Here is a 23277-nt window from a genome sequence, read left to right as displayed (position 1 = left end):
GAAAAAAAGAACACACACCGTAGGCAAAATTACAATACCTCCAAGCAGAAATACTCTCTATGCAATTGCCGTCTGTTTAGGACGTGTGTCATAAGTTATTTCAATGGCACCCGCCATTGTTAAGAGTCTTGTTTAAATCCGGTGACACCTCAGCTCTTGAGGATACATGCCAAATAGGTCAACTTTGAGTCTATATTTCTCGGGTCCCCAGGTGCGTGGAATATTTTGCAACATATCTGCATAATTGTGGGGTGGAACAAAACACGCTCTGTGCCTGTTTGAAAAAAAAAAGGTATTTTATAATCCCTTTAAGTGAAGTGGGATTTTCCAGACAAAGTCAGGAAGTGAGGTTTCACCACAGACCTTTGTCAAAACTGGATGTAACTGTTTTTTGCAGGTGGTATGATAAAATCAGGGCAGACTCAAGGCCTCGCCGTCAACTACAGTATATATCAGAACACTACTTAGAACAATGTTGAGAAAGTACAACCACTTAATGATTGGATACATTAAGACGTCAAATGAATATAACAAAAAGTAAATACTTAATTCAAATCCATGCAGATGGTGAATTTGTTATAACTACATTAATAATGGTATGATCAAAATGATTAAATAATAACAATGATATAGCTGGAAAAACTCGTGCAATCATGACTACACGTTCAGTGACACATTTTAATAATCTAACAATTCCCACAGATCTCCCCACATTGAAAGAAATGGTTAAGATGATAAAAAAAAGTAATGTGTACACCCTGTTTTAGATCAGGGACAAGAAGGTCTTGCAGGCCAATTTAAGAGTTTGAAGTCAAACGCTAATGTCATGACCAATGATTGCAGAAACAACTGCTACAAGGCTTGTGATGATATACCCGTGAACAGACGGGTTTTCGCAACATTGTAGTTCAGTAGCCTGACAAACAGCTTAATTATGGACATGCATTTATAAATATAAGTTGTTTGTTTTTTACAAGTTTGTTCAACAAAACATGAAAATGGTGCACAGCCCCGGAACTGTATGGGACAAATGATTGTGCAGCGTGGTTCTAACTAGGGATTGGTCCAAATATTGATATTATCAATGTTAAGCAAGTACCTCGATTGGATCGATACTATTATCCTGGGATCGGTATTTCACTCCTGCACCAATTTCCTCAAAGCACCGCTTCTTTATGCAGATTGCATAGTTCTTCTCTTTCACCCAGCGCCCTCGGCCACGTTCTGAGTAATGCCTGATTGTGTGACTGACAGGTAAACGTTTAGCACCTCTCCCTACCTGGCCTGCTGCTGCTTCTTGCATGCCAGGCAGAAGAAAAGGGCCGAATCTCCGTGCGCACCCGTTATTAAAAGCAAAGTATGATCAAGCAAACTGGAAGTGCCGCGCGGTATGTATTTTTTTTTTTAACATCAGAAAAGGACAATGCCAAATGTCATTCGTGTGGTAAATGGTCCGCTACTGTGACAAATTTACATAAACACATAAAAAAAACGAGCTGCAACAAAAAATGTAAATATGCTACTGTTCCTGAACAAAAATCTGTAAATCCATTGTCACAATGGCAACACAGAACACGGGGCTTGTTTGTTAAATTGCTCATTTTTTGGTTTGACCCTCTAGACTTTTGCTCTGTAACAGTTATTGTAGAAGTATTTTAAGGTTTTTAGAGTGTATAGATTACAATATTTGCACTTTCTGACTTTATTTTCAAAAATATTGTCCAGTGGAAGGTATAGTTGACAAATTGACAATGTTATATTTTGTATTTTTGTTACATGGCTGCTTTTGACTCTTTTGACTTTGTTGTTGTTGACAGATTAATATTTATTTGTTTTTACTATTAAAGATTATATTGAAGTTATTACAGGTAAAAATGAAACATTTTCAGTGCCAAAAGGGTTTATCGTAAATACAAACTAATTTAAAGGTGACGGTTCAATTATTTAATGATCATGACATTTTTAAGCAAAAGGTATCGGTATTGGATTAGTATCAATCAATACTACCATGCATTAACTTTTATCGGATGAATACTACTATTCCCAGTGCTGCCTACCCCTAGTCACAACTGCCTGGCCACGACTACCACGTGGCACTTTACCTTCATCCTGTTAACATTGGGCAATCTCCCCTCACAGGGAGGATGGTCTGACCTCATTTGCGTCAATGGACCACAGATGGAGAAGTTTCTCTGAAGTTGAAAATTGCCCTGAGAAAAAGTAAAATCAAAGTTGCTGATTTTATTCTTCCATGTGCATGTTAGCCATAAAGTGAGTCATCAATTAGTGAAGAATGTTCCCTGCTATGGTTTATAAGAAAAAAATAAGATAAAAATTAAACCTTAACCCTCATGTTTTTCATCCTAACAATGAAAAATGTACAACAGACTATTGTCACAATCCTGCACTCAGGTTCCAGTTTCTCTGGATGTTGCCTTTTTATCACTCTCTTCTCTTCTATGACTCTCAACCTTCCCTCATTTAGTCAATTCTGGATTCAATTTCCCTCCTCACAGCTTCTGATTTCCCCTCCTATCACAACTCACCCTAACTACTATTTAAACACTGTTTCCTTGGCTCTGAGTTTGTTGTCTTCCAGGTCAGGTCCCAAGCACTCTTGTCTCAGCCTCCTGTTGTCAAATATTCCAATATGGCCGTGCACACAGATTCAGCAGCTCTGGGCTTTCCCATTCTGTGTTTTTTTTTGTGTACCCATTATATGTTCATCTTTGGACTCTATCCACGCATTAGACGTAAGATCGGGCCTAAAAAAGTCCAGCACGACCCGACTTGGCATGCAGATATTAAAGCCAAGCCCAAGCAATTAACTTGATTTGAGGTAGAAGCAAACCCAAATATTCATATTTTATATGAGAGGATTCGGGAGGAGTTTGTTGCCCACGAGCGCGCCAATGAGAGAAGGGGACGGAATCGCAAGATGGGGAGAGAATTCATCACAGATGCTCCAGAAAGAAAGAAACAAAGTACAATGACGGGTGGATAATTTAAGATAAAGTTTAAATTTAAAATGATTGAAGTTTTAGGCTAAACAGTTTAGGGCTTATGGTCTTACCTCTACCATGCATACATCAGCGTTACACCATGACCCCTAACCGGAGCTTGTAGACCTTGGCTACTGACATCAATACAACCTCCCCAACAACGATAACGTGGATTGTTATCGGGTGCGGGAAGAGACAGAGGTGGCATGCAGAGAAAAAGAAAAAGCGAGGCCGCAGCTCTGGACCTTGCTGTAGCAACGTAACAACTCACACAAGCCACCCCTGCCGAGCCTGTATCCAGCGATTTATTACCCATGAACAGGATGACCTGGAGCTAAAACATGTGGAAAACCCCTGCAGTTGTGACTGTTGTATTTCAATCATCACAGAGACCTGGCCCAACTGGAGGATCCCCGATGCTAGTGTGCAGCTAGCCGGCCACTCTCTACATCACTTCTTGCACAAAAAGATGAATTTGGTTTACAAGAACAACCATAACATGTTGTTTAATATCCAATCAAATTTCAAGTCAGCAAATATATCCATCTAAACTACTTTATAAGTTCTGATTAGTGTGTTATATGTGTTTGTAAATGACTTATAGGCTCTGAAACGGCTGAACCAGTTTCAGTAAAAAAAATAACACTGTTGTACTTCAGGCCTCTGCAAGTGTCTGTAGCTAGGTTTTGAGGCAAAGCACCCCCAATAAATGCCAATAAAATCGCTAAACATATGCTTATGTAGGATCTCTGACGCCCTTTTGCTGCCAACTTGGGTTCTGCATCTTCTGACCACTGAACAATCCAAGCAATGGAATCTAATCTTCTATAAAAATCAAAACCTTGATTAACGCAATTGTTGTTTTATGCACATGCAATTCCGGGCTATTTTCTTGTAATTGATTAAAAGCTTTGGAATATAAAACATATTGCCTTGTTTAAAATACAATAAATCTGAAGATTCTGTATGGACCAATTCTACAGTGTGTTTATTACATGTATTAATTTCTACATGTGTGGCCATCCCCAGGCTACAAAGCCTAATCAAAAACCTTAATGATATAATAGTCTATGCTTTGCTGTCGGTTGCTCTGTAGGTCATAAATACCTGTGGTGCCTGTTGCCATAGTGCACAGGAAACAGCGAAGCATAGAGCGTTACGTCAAATTGACAACCTAAGGGTGTATGTGTTGAGAGGATGTCTGTGGTTGTTGAATAGCTTTCAAATGAACATAGAAGTAATTAAATGCAGTTAGGGATCCCCTGTTTCCACCTGACACTGCATAGCCCTCCCTGGGAGACTAGCAATTTACTTTTAATACCTTTTATTGATATGTCTGCGATTTTGTGCGTGTGTGTTAACACTTCTGGACATCCGAATAGGCAAACCTGAAGTAATAAAATAAAACACACATACTCAACAAGGCCAAACAATCTTTTCTGGCTGTCTTTCATTTTGTTTTACTGCGTAAGAAATCCTAAACAAAATTCTAATGGGAATCTTTTTTGCGATTGCAATGCAATTTACATTTTAAACAATAACCCTGATCCATTTGAGAAATATTAAAGACTTAAAATTGCTTTGTTTTGGGGAGGCGGACCCGAGTGCAAACACACAAGCGGAATGACAGGTTTATTGTAAGGAAAAGGTAATTTACGAAAAGGGCTCTCCACCTAGGATGAGGGTAGAAAACGATAGAGAAAAGAACCCACAGGGGAAAAGCTGGTCAATTTTATGATCGAGAGTCAATCAACAACAGGTATCAAGGAGTCAAGAAAGATATCCAGACATGAACATCAAAATGGCAAGCAATTATCTGACAGGTTCTGCTGTCGGCACAGCCTTTATATACCACTTTCTTGATCAGAGTCAGGCGTAAGTCATGATGAACAAGTGTCACGCCCTTCAGTCCATCTGCTTGTTGGAACTCTCTGGATGACAGTGGTGTGCTGAATCCTGACATTGACAGCTCCTGTATTTCTGTAGGTTCTCTCTATATTTTCCTCTCTCTTTCTCGTTTCCATCTCTCTCGACCTTAACTTACTTGGTCACTCACGGAACCTTTGCCAGCCCTTTCCGGATCAGGAGTACCGTCTGAGGAAATATGGGACTTTCTGCTTTGCTATCTGTGTTTCCTGGACCACGACCCCTTGCCCATATCTTGTGCCACGATTGTTGCCTCGTTACCTGATTCTGCATGAACCAATTCCTGTCGAAATAAAGACCTTTGTTACTCTACTTATCTGTGTTTCTGCACAGTTCTTCCGCACAACCCGATTGGGTCCTTGACATTTGGATAGCAAAAAAAAAACAGAGAACGCTGTCCACAAACTGCTCGGATATCACAATTTTGAAAGATCATTAAATCATTTCCACGTAAGTTGTGTTCGTAATAATTGTTCAACAAAATGGGTTATTTAAGATGGAAGGTAATCCAAATTGCTGGTGTAGTGTAAAATGTAAACACTGTTTTCTTTTCATCAACCATGGGCAACATGGGGAGTCTGTTGTAAATGAGTCAGTAAAGACTTTTCCGAATTCATTAGTTCACACTGACGTTTTGTGTCTGCGTGCATGGCTAGAGATGCTTATAAAAAAGGTTTTTCTCCAGTAATTGAGGGTGGGATCATTACCCCTCCTGACCACCCTCCACAACTCCTCTTGTTCAAACAAACAGACAGAATGGGAGAGCAGAGAGTAAACAATCTCCCACCACCTGAAATTCATGTAGTTTTGTGTCTGCATGAGTTTGTCTGTAAGCTCCTTACGAGCTAACATAAAAATAAGTGGTTTTGACTTAAAAAAAAAAGTGAACTGGCCTATTCGAGGCGGAAGCAATCAAGCTCTAACCAAGGGTGGGTGTATCCATCCAAATATCGCTTTTAACAATACTGAGCGGGTACTTGGATCGGATCGATACGTTTGCCTTGGGATTGATATTGGCTCCCTGTTTTAACTTTCACTATAATCCTGTTGTTAGTGGGTTAATAGATGATACATATATTATAACTTTGTGTTTACACCTTATTTGATACTGCCCTGTATTTACTTGAATCAATACCAAAATTCCCAGTATTGCAAACCCCTACTTTGAATTCAAGACAAAGAAACTCATGCTGCATTCAAGAATAAAGGAAAGCATCCAATATCCTATCAAAGGACGATAAGAGTCTAATTGCTTAATCACGGCTACACATTCAAATTCATTTAGTGCTCTGTGAAGCATTGTGCAGTGTTAACACTACTTGTGCCCAGTTGCCTGTGAACTGAGTTCTACCATTGGCTGGGCCAGAGTTGACCATTGGCTTAATGGCCATCTAGTATTTCAGGAGGTGCTTATCTGTTTTGGCTGAGTGGTTTGCATTTCCCCTTTTTATAGCTGCCTCAAAGTAAAACAAACATAGGGGGAACTTTAATCGTCTGACAATTAGCTTTGGTTGACAAGACTTAGATAGACATGATTTTAGCCTGCCAACAAGCTAAGAGATGATGAATTTAAGAATAGTTTAGATCAGGGGTCTCGAACGCAATTAACCTGGGGGCCGCTGGAAGCAGTCTGGGTGAGGCGGGGTCGCATCATGTTTTTCACAAGAAATACCCTAATAAAAACATTCCAATGGTCTCAAATATGTTTATTTTTCAACAGAAAATAAGAACATATTAAAAACTAATAAGGAAATCAATCAATAATAAATAAATAATAACACAAAAAGTCGTTGACTACAAAAACATAATTGTACTCAGTAGAATTACATGTATCACAGTTCTTTAACTCTTAACTTCCTAAACATGAATAGAAGCTTTACATGAACTGTTTTAGAAATAACTTCTCTTCCTTAAAACCACAAAACGGCTGAAAAATTATCAAAATATGAACCTTAAAATGAAAAAGCGATCCAATAAATGACTAATTTGAAGAAAGTACTAGCAAGTATGAATAAGTGCTGAAAAGAATGGAAATAGTAAAAAATAGCTAGTAAAAAGTGTGCAAAAGTACAGAACTGAATAGTATGAAAAAGTTCTGAAAATCTTAAAAAAGTGTGGTAAAGTATGTAAACATACTGAAAAGTAGTAAAAATGTACATTTTACTTAAAATAATGTAAAGGAACAAAAAAATACTGAAAAATGACCCAAAACGCGACCCAAAAAACACCCAAAAAATGACAAAAAAAAACCGAACGTAGATTTAAAAAAAACTCGACAAAAACAGCCCAAAATTATGACCAAAACCACTATTTTTATTCAGCTTTTTTTAAGACTGAGACCACAAACTATCATCCAGCTGGCCGCAATTGGCCCTTCAGCTATGATTTTGAGACCCCTATCTAGATGGTTTTAAATTAGTAACTCAAAATATGACGACATTGATTGTTAAGCCAAGTCAAGTTTATTTGTATAGCCCTTAATCACAGAGTCTCAAAGGGCTGCACAGACCACAGATTATTGCAAACCACAGACTATTATGACACCATTCCCTGATCTAAAACCTACATGGGGGCAAGGAAAAACTCAAAAACCTCAAGATGAGGAAAATGAAGAAACCTTGAGAAGGGACTGCAGATCTATATTTCTCTACAACAACTACTACATAATCATTCAAATAAGCTTAAACAATAAATGTAAGTCATTAGTGTGCTGGCATGTTTTTTTCAGTCAAAAAATTGTTGGTTTAATGAGTCCTTAAAAACGAAAAAGGGGGTGTATTGTTTATATTTCAAAAGCCGGAATCTGATCTGCTGACTTACTCTTGTCTCTCCTGGGGAATGAGCAAGTTAACAACTGATGACCTGATTCTCTTTCCCATCACTTTGACCCTTGACCTCAAAGACCCAGGGGCGTTTTCCACATCACTTAAGGTTGCCTCCATGACAGTGAACTTTTTTTGCCTTTACTCAATTTCAGGATTCTCTTCAAAACCGCTTCCCCACTACAAACATGTGGAATTAAATCATTTGGTCTGCCCAATTCATGTACCTTTCAGACTATAACATCACAAAATACTGTGGCAAGAACAACGTTAGAAAAATTTGCATGATTAATTTTTTTTTTAGTATCAATGAGTTTGGATTGACAGTCACAGATGTTGTGTTTGTTATTATCACATGCCAGCAAGGCAAAGGTGGTGCTAATATTTTTATTTGGGATCTAAGTATACATATCTATTTGTCTGTGGTTCTGTCCACCCAAGAAAACAGGGAAGGAGTTAAGATATGACCACCATTTTTCACAGGCAGTCAGGTAGGTTACCCTAGATGTAAAAAAAGCCAAAGAAAAATCTGTCTCAGCACTTTTGTTTTTTTTAATCAGCATTTTCCCAGAAAGACAGTCCACTCCCCCAGGACTGAACAACATTGAATTTCCACACCATTCTTTACAGGCAGTCAGGTAGGTTACCCTGGATGTAAAAAAGGCAATTTTTGCCAGAAAAACATTCCACTCTCCCAGAACAGAACAACATTTCTTTTACACACATTCAGGTACGTTACCCCGATTTGAAAATTGAAAGCTCACTCTGCATTTTTGGTTTTGCTGACTCAGCAACTATCCCAGGAAGGCATTTTACTCTCTCAGGTCAGAACAAGCTTGGCCAGGATCAACATATTTCACCAGCAATCAGCTAAGTTGGATAGATAGATAGATAGATAGATAGATAGATAGATAGATAGATAGATAGATAGATAGATAGATAGATAGATAGATAGATAGATAGATAGATAGATAGATAGATAGATAGATAGATAGATAGATAGATAGATAGATAGATAGATGGATGGATGGATGGATGGATGGATGGATGGATGGATGGATGGATGGATGGATAGATAGATAGATAGATAGATAGATAGATAGATAGATAGATAGATAGATAGATAGATAGATAGATAGATAGATAGATAGATAGATAGATAGATAGATAGATAGATAGATAGATAGATAGATAGATAGATAGATAGATAGATAGATAGATAGATAGATAGATAGATAGATAGATAGATAGATAGATAGATAGATAGATAGATAGATAGATAGATGGACACTTTATTCATCCCCGCAGGGAAATTCACATTTTCCAGCAGCATCCCATACAATAATACAAATACCCAATGTGACGTGCTAATACCCACTGTAGCGTGTTCTATAGAGTATCTAGATAGTGCTACACAGAATACATATTGCAAAAGTTAGTCTTGAGGTACATGACCCTGCAAAAAAGGGAAATGCCAGCCAAAAATGGTTTTGTGTTCCAACGTGGGTAATGCTCTAAATGCCCACAGCCATTCTAGTTGCAGCTCATAGCTTAATGAATGACTAACACAGCCTGAACCTATTGAGAGAGATATTTATTGCCGCAGGTTTTTTGTCTGTTTGATGCAATAGAGTACTTAATAAGTTCATCCTGACCCTACTGTCACACTTTGGCATGTTGGTGAGGCTGAATAACCCCCTTGCGGCCGTAGTTTCCCAAAACAGTGTATGATAATACTGTTAAATAAGGCAGGCTTTTCCATCATGTATGTGTGTCTATTCAATCTTAGTGGCATCCAGTAATGCTTTTAACCGCTTGTTTTTGTGTGTTTTATGTTCAAAAAAAGGGGGGGGAGTCACAATTAAATTGGCTGTGCGCCATTAGAACATCATCTGTGTTGTGACGCAGAGGCCATTATCTGTGGCAGGGTTATTGGCACATGAAAATAGGAAACCCAAAGAGGAAGACTGTTTATCTGATCCTAAAATGGGGATACCAACATCCCAAATACTTAACTGTCTACATATACACTGTATTGTTTGAAACGATTAACCTGAAGATGGAAAGAATCCAAGAAGAAAACAAAAGAAAACTGGCTTGAGAGAGTACAATGCCTTACGGGAAAAGCTGAGTCAGAAAAACCTGAAAATGCCAAGTCTGCTTTTTTCCTGGCAAATTTCACATCTGGGGTAACCTATCTGATTGCCTGTAAAATATGGTGTTAATAATCAATGTTTTTCTGGCCTGTGAGAGTGGAAACTCTTGCTGGGTAAAAATACAGAGTCAGCAAAACCAAAAGTGACGAGTCACCCTTTTTTGCATTGTTTCACATATACTCTAGGTTAACCCTTCTAACTCTTTGCAAGGCATTGTGTTGAAATGTAATGTTGTTCTAACCTGGAAGATGGGAATGTCTTCCTCAGATAAAACTGCTGAGTCAGCAAAACCAAAAGTGCTGAGTCAGGTTCCTTGGCTTTTTTTATTGCTAGTGATCTACCTGATTGCTTGTGAAAGATTGAGATCCAAGCCAAGCTCTCAGAGAGAAGAGTATCTTTCTGGAAAGCTGCAGAGTCAGCAAAACCAAATGTGCTGAGTTAGCTTTTTTGTTGTTGGTATTTTCACATTGAAGGTAAACTACCTCACTGCCTACAGTAAAAATATGGTGTTGATATTCAATGTCACTTTTTTAGGCTAGGGAAATGTCCTTCAGGGAGAAAATGCTGCGTTACCAATAACAAATGTGCTGAGTCAGCTTTTTGGGTAGTTTATGCATCTAAGGTAACCCACCTGGCTGTCAAAGATGGTGTTGATATTCAATCAAGTTCTGGTCTGAGAGAGTGGGATGTCTTTCTGGGGAAAAAATGATGAGTCAACAAAACAAAAAATACTGGGTCAAAAAATCCAAAAGTAATGAGCCAGCTTTTTGCATTTTTTCACATCTAAGGTAACCTACCTGACTGCCTGTCAAAGATGGTGGTCATATCTAAACTCTTTATCCCTTTTCTTGGGTGCATGGACACGCAGACAAACAAACAGATATATACTGAATACATTATCACCACCTTCAGTTTGCACGCGGGCCATAATAACACAAAAAAATCATTTTCATTAATTACAAGTAAAAAGCTATATACATTTTCGACACTTATAAGTTTAGAATATAAGAATATATGTTTTGCATTTCACAGATAGTTTGGACTTACCATTGTCGAGTTGGGGTCTGAGTCTGTGGTCCATGTGTGTGTGAGTGTATGTCCAACTTGTGATTAATGAGCTGAGGACAAATTCTATCTCTATCTGACTCTTACACTTTGTCGGCAGTGATTAATGAGCAGGTTTCACACTTTCACCCCTAAATGAGCCGAATCTCACCTAAAAACACACACAACCACACACGTTTATCGAAACTTCACTCACACATATAAAATCTCTCCCAATAAACACCAAAACCAGGCCAAATGCGGAAATGTGAGAACACCCACCCCCCAAAAAATAAAATAAAAATCACACAAAAACTCTTTGTTCACGCAAAATTTAAACCAGAGTTTCTCAACTGCTGGGTCTGGATCTTGTTTTGACTATTATGTTATTGTCACTATCAGCCAATCATGCTGCTGTTCTTTGATTTTCACACTCTTTAGGGCTGATCTGCATTGCAACCTTTTAGATTTATTGAAAAGAAAAGTCTCAGGACAGGGCTTTTAGAACATGTTGGATTTTTTTATTTGAAAGCCCCCCCTCCATATCCTCCTTGCAAGTTCAACATCCGTTGGTATCTACTAACAGTTGAAACTGCACAATTCCATTATGCAATACATTTGAGAAGTGGAAATGTTTTCTTGATTTGGTCATGGCATGTACCATTTTCATCAGATTGTCACGCCCTAAAACCCCAATTTGGCCAGAAATTTGAAAGTTGGCCCTATAATCCAGTACACGCCTATACGATTGGAAAAAAAGTGGAAATAAATACAGTAATTGTTGATACCCAGTACAAAGGGTTTTACGATATATTACTGTATTTGAGCAAAGATTGTGCAATGATTGATAAAATCGATAAACATGGTTTGAAACGGGAATCAATCTCAAATAATGATGATAAGAGTTTATACATTCTACCATTAGACAACCCGTGTTAAAAATGACATAAGACAAGGCATTAGACTTTCCCTGATTATCACACAATTTTTACTAACGTTGTCAGGAACTTTGATTTGCATACTGCATTCTGATATATAACTAACATTCTTTCCACTTCTTCCCCACTGAATGTTAGAGAATGGAGAAAACAGAAAGTACATATTAAACCAAAAGGTTATTGGCACACAGGTGAAGAAATCGAGACACGGTTTAACTTAACAGAATGCACTATGCAAATCTCTGTTGTGGCACCTTAAAAGTAGTGTGACAATGGGGTTAAGTCTAATTCTGTTTCTTATATAATTTGTACCACTTGTCATAGTGTGTCAGTGTTCTCACCGCCACATCTCAGGTTCGATTCCCATTGCACAAAATAGTTTATGGTCTTGGTCAGTGGGACTTTTTAATGCCCTTTCTGTCGTCTCAATATCATGAGTCTTACAGTCTCTTTTTGGTGTTGTGCCTTACAATGCATGTAAAATGGTAATTAGTGTGGGATGGTGCCAGATCAGTTGAGGAACCACTGCTGTAAACACATGTTCACAGTTGCCTCTCACTCATTACTCGGGTCTCTTTTAACCTCTTAGCCACTGTCTACTGACAGACGCACCCCTGACTTTTCCCTGACACGTCCCCTAAGGTCAAAGGCTACCTCGGTAGTGTGAAACGTGGGGGATGGCCATGTTGAGGAGCCTGTGGTGCAAATAGCGTGACCAGGCCAAGGATCACACTAACTGCCTCTTTGTTGACAGGAGAAGCCAGCGGGACTGAAAGGCGGCACATTATTGAAGAATACTTGCTTTATTGATGTTATTTGGGTACTCGCAGGACAGCTTGGCAGTATTGATGTATTGCTTGAGAAGACCAAGGTTGTACATGTCTAATGAATGATTCTCACAGCTGTCCTGCATACCAGCTGGTGACTTAAACAGAAAGTGGATGATTGATAGAAATTATTGATACCTTTCTTCTTTAAATACACATTAACACACACCCACATATACTCCAGTACACCAAACATGCACATACACATGCATTCATGATGACTACTTAATAGGTTGGTTAGTTTGTCACTTCATCATGAATAAACTTATCTGTCACTCGCTGAAGGAGTTTGGCTTTGTAGAAGGACATCAGCAGCGGAGTTCCAAGTTGTTCCCTCTGAGAACCCCCAGGAAGTGGACTTGCTGCTGGGTCTTCTCCACCACAGCCCTTGTGTTGGCAGACCAGGAGACATACTGACTGTGGACTGCTGAACTTTGGGAAACCAGCCTGAATTCAGGATTCTCTAGGCAAGAGAACACAGAAATATAGTTTTTTTTCTTATTTAATGAACTTTTATGTCATTCATTTGAATTGCAATTTAACTTTAAATGAATTATTGTGTGACTTTAAATTCTGGCATGAAAACAGATTTAGGTGGATTAAAAAATATTATCAGTATGCATTAAAAACGCATTATACGAAAAATAATAGTATAATGTATAGTCGATTCTATCCATCTACCCTGGTCATGTCCCTCGAGAGGGGTGACCGACAGCAAGACAATCACATACACAAAAACAAAGAAAATAAAAAAGGGAAAAAGTCGCAAAAAACACACATACGTTTGTTTTAATTTTTTTTTTTATTGACCATGGCCAACCGCATCATACAGGTGCGCTGCCCATCCCTTAGAACGCGTCAAAGCATCCCACTATCCTTTCATGACACCTCTCCACTAATTCCTATAACCAACAAGAGCTCTAATATATAGTAGAGTATATAAATATAGTATAATGGTACATCGACCGAAATTTGAGAAGATGCTCGGTCATTAAATTAAAATTGAAAAAAACAGGGTTTTTAAAAGAAGATTAACCAAACTTAAAACGTCACATTCAACATTGTAAACCAAGTAAGACTGTTCTTTTTTCTTTTTTCTTGCCTCATCCATGATTATCCAGGGGTCAGCTCCATACACACCTGTGCAACTGTGTACGGTAAGTGATGCGTCGATAGTTCTACCCAATCGATGTGTCGCAACACCTGTCTTTAGGATTCATTAGGTGACCAAACTCCCCAATTCCAACCCCTAATGCTGAGGACCAAGCAGGGACGCAATGGTTACCAATGTTGTGTGTCTCAAGTATGACCCAGCCTGGGCACCAACCAGCAACCCCTCAGTCGCGGGGCAGGCTCCCTACCCCAAGTCCACGAGCTTGTCGAGAGTGTTCTTTTACAATAATTTATCTCAAATGTCGTCTATTTTCTTGTCCATTGTTCATTAAATTGCTGGCCTTTGTTCAAAATAGTTGGACTATGGTGATTCCTCTATTAATTTTACCACCCATCAAACCCAGAACTAGACCATTAGCTTTTCTTCTCTCTACTTAACAACATGAATGCTCCATAAAGCTGGAGAAAAATAAGCACCAAACATTTTAAAACAGGATTCCACCACACAGATGGGCTCTTTTATTTTCTTCGTCTGATCAAATTCATGGGAGCAGATGGCGGTCTCATGACTTATCAGGGTGGAACTTCTTTATACAGTCATTATGATGATAGTAACATTTTGTTTTAAAGCAAGCACTTGATAAAAAGAACTTCTGACACTAAGCATATACCTCAGAAAGGATCAAATGCAATAGGTACTATGGCAATTCGGAACGAACGCCCAAAAAATATACCACTCATGATCCAGAATGAAATCAAAATTAGCCTTTTCAGTCAGATTGAATTGTTTATACGGCACTTTTTCAGTAGATTTAGCTGCTCAGATTCACCCCATGTAAACTAGTCTAATATTAGCACCAGGTTTGCCTCAACCTTCGGCTACCTGTAGTTTATCCGAATGGGCACAGCTATCCTTTACAAACACATTTTATTTGATTTGATAACCTTTCAGTACCATCTTTGAGCTTAATTATTTATTCTGCTTATAAATGTGTTCTTTCTTGTCTTTTAAACTCTGATTCATAATTTATCTTTTCAAGTCTTTATTACAAACAACCACAAAAAGATATTACAGTAGCTGAATTGTGTCCAAAGCCTGAAGTCAGTGCATCATCATGCATGTAGCGCTGACAGTTTGTTATATTTGATTTCAAAGGAGGTGGTGTTCCCCATCTGTCTCAGTACTGCTAACTGTTTACTGTTCTATCTCCGCTTCATTTACTGTCGAGTTAATTTATTCCAGGCTTGATCCTGCTAGGAATGCCAATTCCCCAGATTTATCCATCAAATCTGAAGTGGCGAACCCAGTGTACATATACTTGCACAGCACATGCATGCACTCACAAATTACTGCAACAACACCAGGACCTGTGTATATACATATACAGTGTGTATATAAAATCACCTCCTCACCCCTGGTGGGGTGGTATCTGTGTCATCCTCAGACTCGGGTTCTCTTCCAGAGGCCACGAAGTTTTAGGGTTCCGTGCAGTATCTTAGTTGTGTATCTTAGTTGTTCCTATGACTACTCTCTTTTGAACTGAGGGTTCAGATGTTGTTCCTGGGATCTGTTGGAGCCACTCTTCCAGTTTCGGGGTTACTGCCCGTAGTGCCCCCACTACCACGTGGAAATGCTGGCTTTGACCTTCCACATCTTTTCCAGCTTCTCTGGCACTTGACCAGAATTGGTACTAACACCAGAAGAGCCAAGCAGTAGCTACTGGTCAATAGGGCAGTCGTGAGACTGTAATGCATTGCCTTGATTTACTACAAGAAAGCCCATGACTCGATGACACATACATAGATACTGTAATGTCTGGAACTGTAAAACAATTAGGAACCAAAGAGCCTTCACCCAGAACTCGATGGAAATATGGAAGACAACCCTAGAGGCCAATTTCAAAGCCGATTGCCCAGGTCAACATTAAGTGTGGCATCTACCAAGGAGATGTGCTATCACTACTACTGTTCTGCATAGACCTGAACCCTGTAAGTCAGATCATTGCAAAGCGGCCAGGGTACCGATTCCATAGTGGGTAAACAACCAGCCACCTCGGTGTATAGAATGTGAACTTCACCGGTTGATAAAAAAGATTATGGACTCTACGCACTACAGCCTATTTTATATTTTTAACAATGAGTCAAGCAAGCATTGTAATGTTTGAAATGACCAGACAAACATTATCACTTCTGAGCTACTTTACCCAAGTATATATAAAAAGATTGGTTTCCACTTCCCTGTAAAAAATATATTTATTTTTTGGCATGTGCTCAACTTTCAAACCTTTATGAACACAAATTCATGACAAAATGGGCAGTAAGTAACGGTTTGGGTACTCGTTTGATCCCTACCTGCATTTTAAATTTCCCCAGGTGAAAAAAAACAAGCATGCATTTATCAAACCATATTTGGAAATATCAAGTGAACTTGAAAAACGTGATGACATTTAAGACAACAGTAAATTCCGGACTATAAGCCGCTACTTTTTTCCTAAACTTTCAACCCTGCAGCTTATTCAGTGATGCAGCAAATTTATGTAACTTCTCTAACGGCCGGCAGCGGCGCTCGAGTACAAAAGGTAACATTTAGACCGCTGGAATATATGCGCCGAGGAAGGCTGCAACTTCTTAGCTTGTGCATAAAATAAATTAGCGTAGACATATCCTCATCATGCAAATTGCAAAAAGAAAGGCACATGACGCAACTTTCAAGCTAAACGCAAGCGAGCAGTCCGATAAAGAAGGAAACAGAGCTACTTCTCGTAAACTTAACAAGACCCGTTTACTGTGTTGCGAGCGTGTTTTGGAATAAGGGAGCGTGGGACGAGGTCTCTATGACAAAGTCTCTTTCCCATACGGAAGGAAGACGACTTTGATGACGTCAATTATAAGGAGGAAGATGAGGATGGTTTACCGTGGTTTCCTCATGTACGGTATGCTTTTCTTAACAGATCTGCTTACTGTGTTGCGAGCGTGTTTAGAGTAGCGTTTTGCTACCCTTCACAGGCACGGTTTGGGATGAAAGTTATAATATTATTATTAAAGCTTTGAAAACTCTCTTGGTGTACCGTCTTTCTTTGTAAATATGTGTAACCATGTATAATATGTATTTGCAACTGTATATTTTTGTAATGTATTTATTTTAGAAACTTATTCTGATTTGTTTTGCACGAGCGAATGAGAAAGAAGGGGCGCGGCAATTTTTCCCACCCTTACCTTTGTAAATATAGACTTTTTTCTTTGGATTACTTTCAACGGGCACCCGGACTCTGCAGGTCTGCATCAAACGTTAAGTACGGGTATCATATTCCATTCATTTTAACGGCTGTGATCTTTGGACTGTGTTGGGTATGGGTTAATTTTGTGTTTGTGTTGCATTATTTCAATGTGGGCGCATGCGGCTAATATACAGTGCGGCTTGTGTATGTACAAAATCGGTTTTCCTCACGAAATGTGGTGGGTGCGGCTTATAATCAGGTGTGCTCTATAGTCCGGATTTCACGGTATGTGTTCTTTATCTTTTTCCATTCATCGTCGATAGAAGTTAATTTGAGAGAATGCATTCTCCCATACTCTGCCCATACTCTACAAACCTATGTCAGTTCCAATGTATAATGCATTATTTCGTCTCAACTATGATATAAACCACAGGTGTCAAACTGGCGGCCTGCGGGCCAGATCAGGCCCACTAAGGGATTGAATCCGGCCCGTGAGACAACACTCAGAGAAGCACAAGATAAAAACAAGCGGCAGGTTGAAATAGGTCAACTTGATGTTGCTAAAGAATGGTGCTTCTCACAAAGACACTGCACTTGTATTTATTTCTCTCTCTCTCTCTCTCTCTCTTCCCACTCCTTTTCTCCCACTCTCTGTCTCTTTCACTCTGTGTCTCTCTTTTTCTCTTCCTTTGTTGCTCTTTGTCTCTTTCTCTCTCTGTCTTTTTAACTTATTTTGCTCTAATTTCCTTTTTTTCCTTTTCTCTCTTTTCTCTTTCTCTCTTCCTACCCTTTGCACTTTCTTTTCTCTTTTCTCTCCTTCTGTCTTTCTATTTCTCTTTAGATTTCTTTCTTCCTCTCCCTTTCTTTCCCCCTCTCTCATGACTTTTTATCTTTTTATCTCTTTTGTTTCTCAAGCTCTCCCCCTCTCTCTCTTTCTTTATCCCCCCTCTTTCTCTTATTTCTTTATCTCTCTTTTTCTTTCTCTTTAATCTACTGGTCCGGCCCCCAACAGAATGTTTGTTCTATCGTGTGGCCCCAGAGTTAAAATGAGTTTGACACCCCTGATATAAACCAAATGATCCTAAAAGGTGTGTTCTTACCAGAGCTACATGGTTGTAACATAATACAGGTGGAAAAAATGATCTCCTCTCACTTAGGCCATGATACGCCTGTTCTTTGGTTTAGTAGAATGATAGGCCCAAGCCCCATGATGCTAGTGTGTTCTCGTTGTGTTCTGGCATAACCCCATATCGCCTATGCAGCTTGTGTTGTGTGAATTACAAAGGATGCATTCAAGCACACCACATGAAATGAAGACTGAAACCCCTGTCCTTAAACTTTGAGTCTTTCAGGCATGTTATCAATGTTTGGGTCACTTCTTTGCAGTGATTTTAAGACTTAAAAGATAGATCCAAATGAGTGATTTAAGCAGAATATAATGTGCAATATGAACAAAATCTACAACCACCAGAATTCTGTCTGTATAATAAACAGGAAGAATGGCTCGGCAATGCCTATAGAACAGGGGTCGGGAACCTATGGCTCGCGAGCCATATATGGCTCTTTTGATGACGGCATCTGGCTCTCTGAAAATTTCTGAACGAAACAAATTTTACTAATAATGTTACTTTAGCAAAATAAATAATAATAATAATAAAGTCAGAAAAAACATGTCAAAAAATAAATAAATAAATACACACATTTTAATTTATATATATTTTCACCTGCAACTTTTCGTTCAGGCACGCAGCTAAGAGCCAATCTGTTCTCCGGTGAGCGGGAAGGTCCGCTACCCGGAAAGTCTAATTTTAATTGATAATTTACAACAATCTGCACAAGTCATTTTGAAGCAAAGAAGAAATATTTCCTTTCGTTTTTGGTTAGCTTTTTTTATGCAGGGTGAACCCTTCTAATCAAGATGACGAAAAGGAAAAGCGATGAAGATTACCGTACGTTTCAGCAGGAATGGACAGAGCAATTTGCCTTTATTGAGAGAGCAGGTTGTGCAGTGTGTCTTTTATGCAATGATAATATTTCCTCGATGAAACGGTCAAATATAAAGAGACACTTTGACACACGCCATGCCACATTTTCAGCGAAATATCCAGTGGGAGACAAGAGAAAGAAGGCCTGTCAAGAACTACTTTCTACAGTCCAGGCGAGTCAGCAGCAGCCCCGTGTATGGGCCAAACAAGGTGATTTTAACTCTGCTAGCTTTGCTGGTTCTTTAGCAATTGTGAGGAGCGGGAAGCCGTTTACAGATGGCGATTATGCCAAATCATTCATGCTTGATGTGGCCAACGAGCTTTTTGACGACTTTAAGGATAAAGATAAAATAATCAAACGGATAAAAGATATGCCTCTTTCAGCAAGAACTGTGCACGATCGTGCCATCATGATGTCGAAACAAGTGGAGAAAAAAACAAGTGAATGACATAAATGCAGCAGAATTTTTTTCCCTCGCTTTGGATGAATCAACAGATATCAGTCATTTATCCCAGTTCAGTATTATTGCACGCTATGTTGACGGTGACTCGCTGCGTGAGGAAAGTCTTGCCGTTTTGCCACTAAAAGGGACGACGAGAGGAGAGGATTTATTCAAGTCTTTCATGGAGTTTGCAAATGAAAAGAATCTACCAATGGATAAACTTATTTCTGTGTGTACCGATGGTGCTCCGTGCATGGTGGGGAAAAACAGAGGATTTGTAGCGCTGCTTCGTGAGCAGGAGAACAGACCCATCCTCAGCTTCCACTGTATTCTACACCAGGAGGCACTTTGTGCGCAAATGTGTGACAAGCAGCTTGATGACGTGATGTCACTGGTCATTCGGGTGGTCAACTTTATTGTTGCCCGAGCTTTAAACGAACGCCAGTTTAAAGCACTGTTGGATGAAGTGGAGAATAATTATCCTGGTCTTGTTTTGCACAGTAATGTGCGTTGGCTGTCAAGAGGGAAGGTGCTTAGCCGTTTTGCAGCTTGCCTGAGCGAAATACGGACTTTTCTCCAAATGAAAGGCATCGAGTATCCCCAGCTAGCGGACACTGAGTGGCTCCTCAAGTTTTATTATCTTGTGGACATGACTGGACATCTGAACCATCTCATTGTGAAAATGCAAGGCATTGGATATACAGTCTTATCCCTTCAACAGGCAGTCTTTGCATTTCAAAACAAGCTGGGAATCTTTACTGCGGATATTGAGACTGGTCGTTTACTACACTTTGAAAAACTGAAAGTATTTAAAGATGAGTGCACAGCAAGTGACTCCCCTGAACATTTTGATCTCCATCAGCTCGCAGTTTTCACATCTTCTCTCCTGACGTCATTCAAAGCACGCTTTGGGGACTTTCGTGAGCACACTAGTCTTTTTCAATTCATCACTCATCCGCACGAGTGTGATTTGGACAAAGTAAACCTGAGTTTCATCCCCAATGTCTCTGTCAGAGATTTTGAAGTAGAAGTTGCTGACCTGAAGGCCACAGACATGTGGGTTAATAAGTTCAAGTCACTGAATGAAGATTTGGAAACCCTTGCACGAGAACAAGCAGAGCTGGCAGGCAAACACAAATGGACAGACATGGACAGACTTCAGCGCGCAGACCAGCTGATTGTCAAAACCTGGAACGCGCTTCCCGTCACGTACAAAACACTGCAGCGTGTGAGTCTTGCTGTATTGACCATGTTTGGATCTACGTATGCATGCGAACAGTCGTTCTCACACCTAAAACACATCAAAACCAACCTGCGATCACGTTTAAAAGATGGAAGCCTAAACGCCTGCATGAAGCTGAACCTCACTACCTACCAACCGGACTACAAAGCCATCAGCAAAACCATGCAACACCAAAAGTCGCATTAATAGTAAGTCAGAAGTACTTTTCTTATCAATAAATACCTTTAATTTTATTTTGAACAACGTGTTGTAACAGAGTCTTATTATAATATATATATTGTTGGTCTTCGATTTAGATAAGAAATTGCTGACCTGAGGGCCTCAGACAGCGGTGAACAAGCAGAGCGGGCAAGTAAACATGGACAGATATGAATAAAACCTCAGCCTGCAGACCAGTTGATTGTTATAATTATAAATAATTGTTAGTTTTTGTTATTAACTTACAATGTTGTTCAAAATAAATTCTGTCTTATTATACTATAAACTCGTTGATTTTCCTCTTCCATTTAGCTGTTTTTGGTATTAAAATATACATATGGCTCTCCTAGGATTAGATTTTAAAATTTGGGTTTTTTCGGCTCTTTCAGCAAAAAAGGTTCCCGACCCCTGCTATAGAATATTTGATTCGGCTGCTTGGAGTGGTTGGTGGTCGGGAGCTGCAGTACCCAATTTGACCACCAGAAGGCGATATAGACTCCACTAAAACAGATGTGCATCGATTTACATGGTATTTATTGGAAACCTAGCTTAAAACAAGCCTAAAGTAAAACTGTAATCTTTCAGAAAAAAACGATTCAGCCGTTTCGGAACCTTTGGGTCACCTACAAACACCCACACACACACGGACATACACACCTCCACACAGAAATCGGGATTCATAAAATAGTTCAGATTGGATAAAGGGTTAAAGACATACAAGAATGTACACCAGGGATCTCAAACATGCGGCCGAATGTCCAGGCCCCCCACTTGTTCGATATGGATGTTTCCTTCAGGGAATAGATCATCACCGCGGTTAAACTGAAGCTTAAAAAACAGTGGATGCACCTCGCATGTAACTTTCAGTGAGTTTCTGCTGTGTATTAAATATGTTTCATCTGCTTATTGGTGGTTATAGAACTCAACTTGGCTTTATTTCATTCGTCATATGTCACAGAAAGTTAAAGGCTACGATAACTTGTTTTGCAAGATGGTACGGTCAGTGGAGGTTGCGTTCAGAAAATTAGGCTACATTAGAATCTGAATGATAATAATTCCGTTTTTTGACTTACATATGTAGTATTTCCTGGTTAATCCATTCATTTCCTTACCAATTCTCAATATATTTTTTGAGAACTTATTTTCTGCATAAAGAATATAATATATTTAATAAAAAACATAAAGTTTTTGTGCAAAACTGGATACTGACAAACTTCACCCAGATCTTTTATAATGACTGAACAGCACACAGAGTCAGGTCATGGCCTTTCCATGCACTTCCATCCTGTCTTCAGTTACCATGTATTACAGCTCGTACGCCAAGGTTTTTCTATCAGTCAGTCAGTCAGTCAGTCAGTCAGTCAGTCAGTCAGTCAGTCAGTCAGTCAGTCAGTCAGTCAGTCAGTCAGTCAGTCAGTCAGTCAGTCAGTCAGTCAGTCAGTCAGTCAGTCAGTCAGTCAGTCAGTCAGTCAGTCAGTCAGTCAGTCAGTCAGTCAGTCAGTCAGTCAGTCAGTCAGTCAGTCAGTCAGTCAGTCAGTCAGTCAGTCAGTCAGTCAGTCAGTCAGTCAGTCCGTCAGTCCGTCAGTCCGTCAGTCCGTCCGTCCGTCCGTCCGTCCGTCCGTCCGTCCGTCCGTCCGTCCGTCCGTCCGTCCGTCCGTCCGTCCGTCCGTCCGTCCGTCCGTCTGTCTATCTATCTATCTATCTACCCACCTACCTACCTTCCTACCTACCTTGGTCATATCCCTCAAGTGGGGTGACCGACAGCAAGACAAACACATACATGGCCAACCCAAATGCCCAAACACCCAAAACAAGTTAGGCAACTAAGTTGGTCATGCTTTCGTCTCTCCAGATGAAACGGGACACAAGAAAGCGGCCATGTCACTCAGGTCAGGGTGACACAATTTACCAGGTTTGAAATATAGTACAACAGAAAATCACTTCAACCAGAAATTGGAAGCCAGAGTGCGCTGGAGCAAAGAATGGACTCAACACAAGGTAACGGCGTAACAAAAAGGTGGGTGTATTAAATAACCGGAGTAGGATACAAAATGTAAAAAAAACTCTCAGAACCTGCACAAGGGACTTGTGGAAGTATGCATTTGGGTCCACCAACACAAAATGTAAAAGGCTGAGCAAAAATTATCAAGAAAAATTATCAAGAAAAATTCTGCGGTATGGTCACTTTTGAGTCTCCCTGAGTTGTATACTACTGCCCCTAGTGCTTTTGAGAACTAGTTTTCAGTTGTGCTACAAAATACAGCAACATCTAGTGGTTAAATAATACACAGTGTACCTATAAAAAATGATCTTACTACTAAATTATAAAAACTTTTTTTTTCACTCTACAATGATTTTCCCA

General features: G+C 39.5%; 1 long non-coding RNA gene across 1 annotated transcript; it reads left to right on the top strand.

The window, feature by feature from the left end:
• Positions 1-20233: 20233 nt before the first annotated feature.
• LOC148371928 (uncharacterized) lies at positions 20234-21112 on the top strand. The gene is made up of 2 exons (XR_015849646.1): positions 20234-20905; positions 21014-21112. It is a non-coding gene; the product is annotated as an uncharacterized LOC148371928 (long non-coding RNA).
• Positions 21113-23277: the final 2165 nt, after the last annotated feature.

The sequence above is a fragment of the Urocampus carinirostris genome, chromosome 2 (assembly GCF_059441175.1).
Source record: "Urocampus carinirostris isolate Australia breed hairy pipefish chromosome 2, RoL_Ucar_1.0, whole genome shotgun sequence".
Lineage (NCBI taxonomy): Eukaryota > Metazoa > Chordata > Actinopteri > Syngnathiformes > Syngnathidae > Urocampus > Urocampus carinirostris.
Note: the sequence above shows the minus strand (reverse complement) of the source record. Positions and strands in the feature narration are given on the sequence as shown.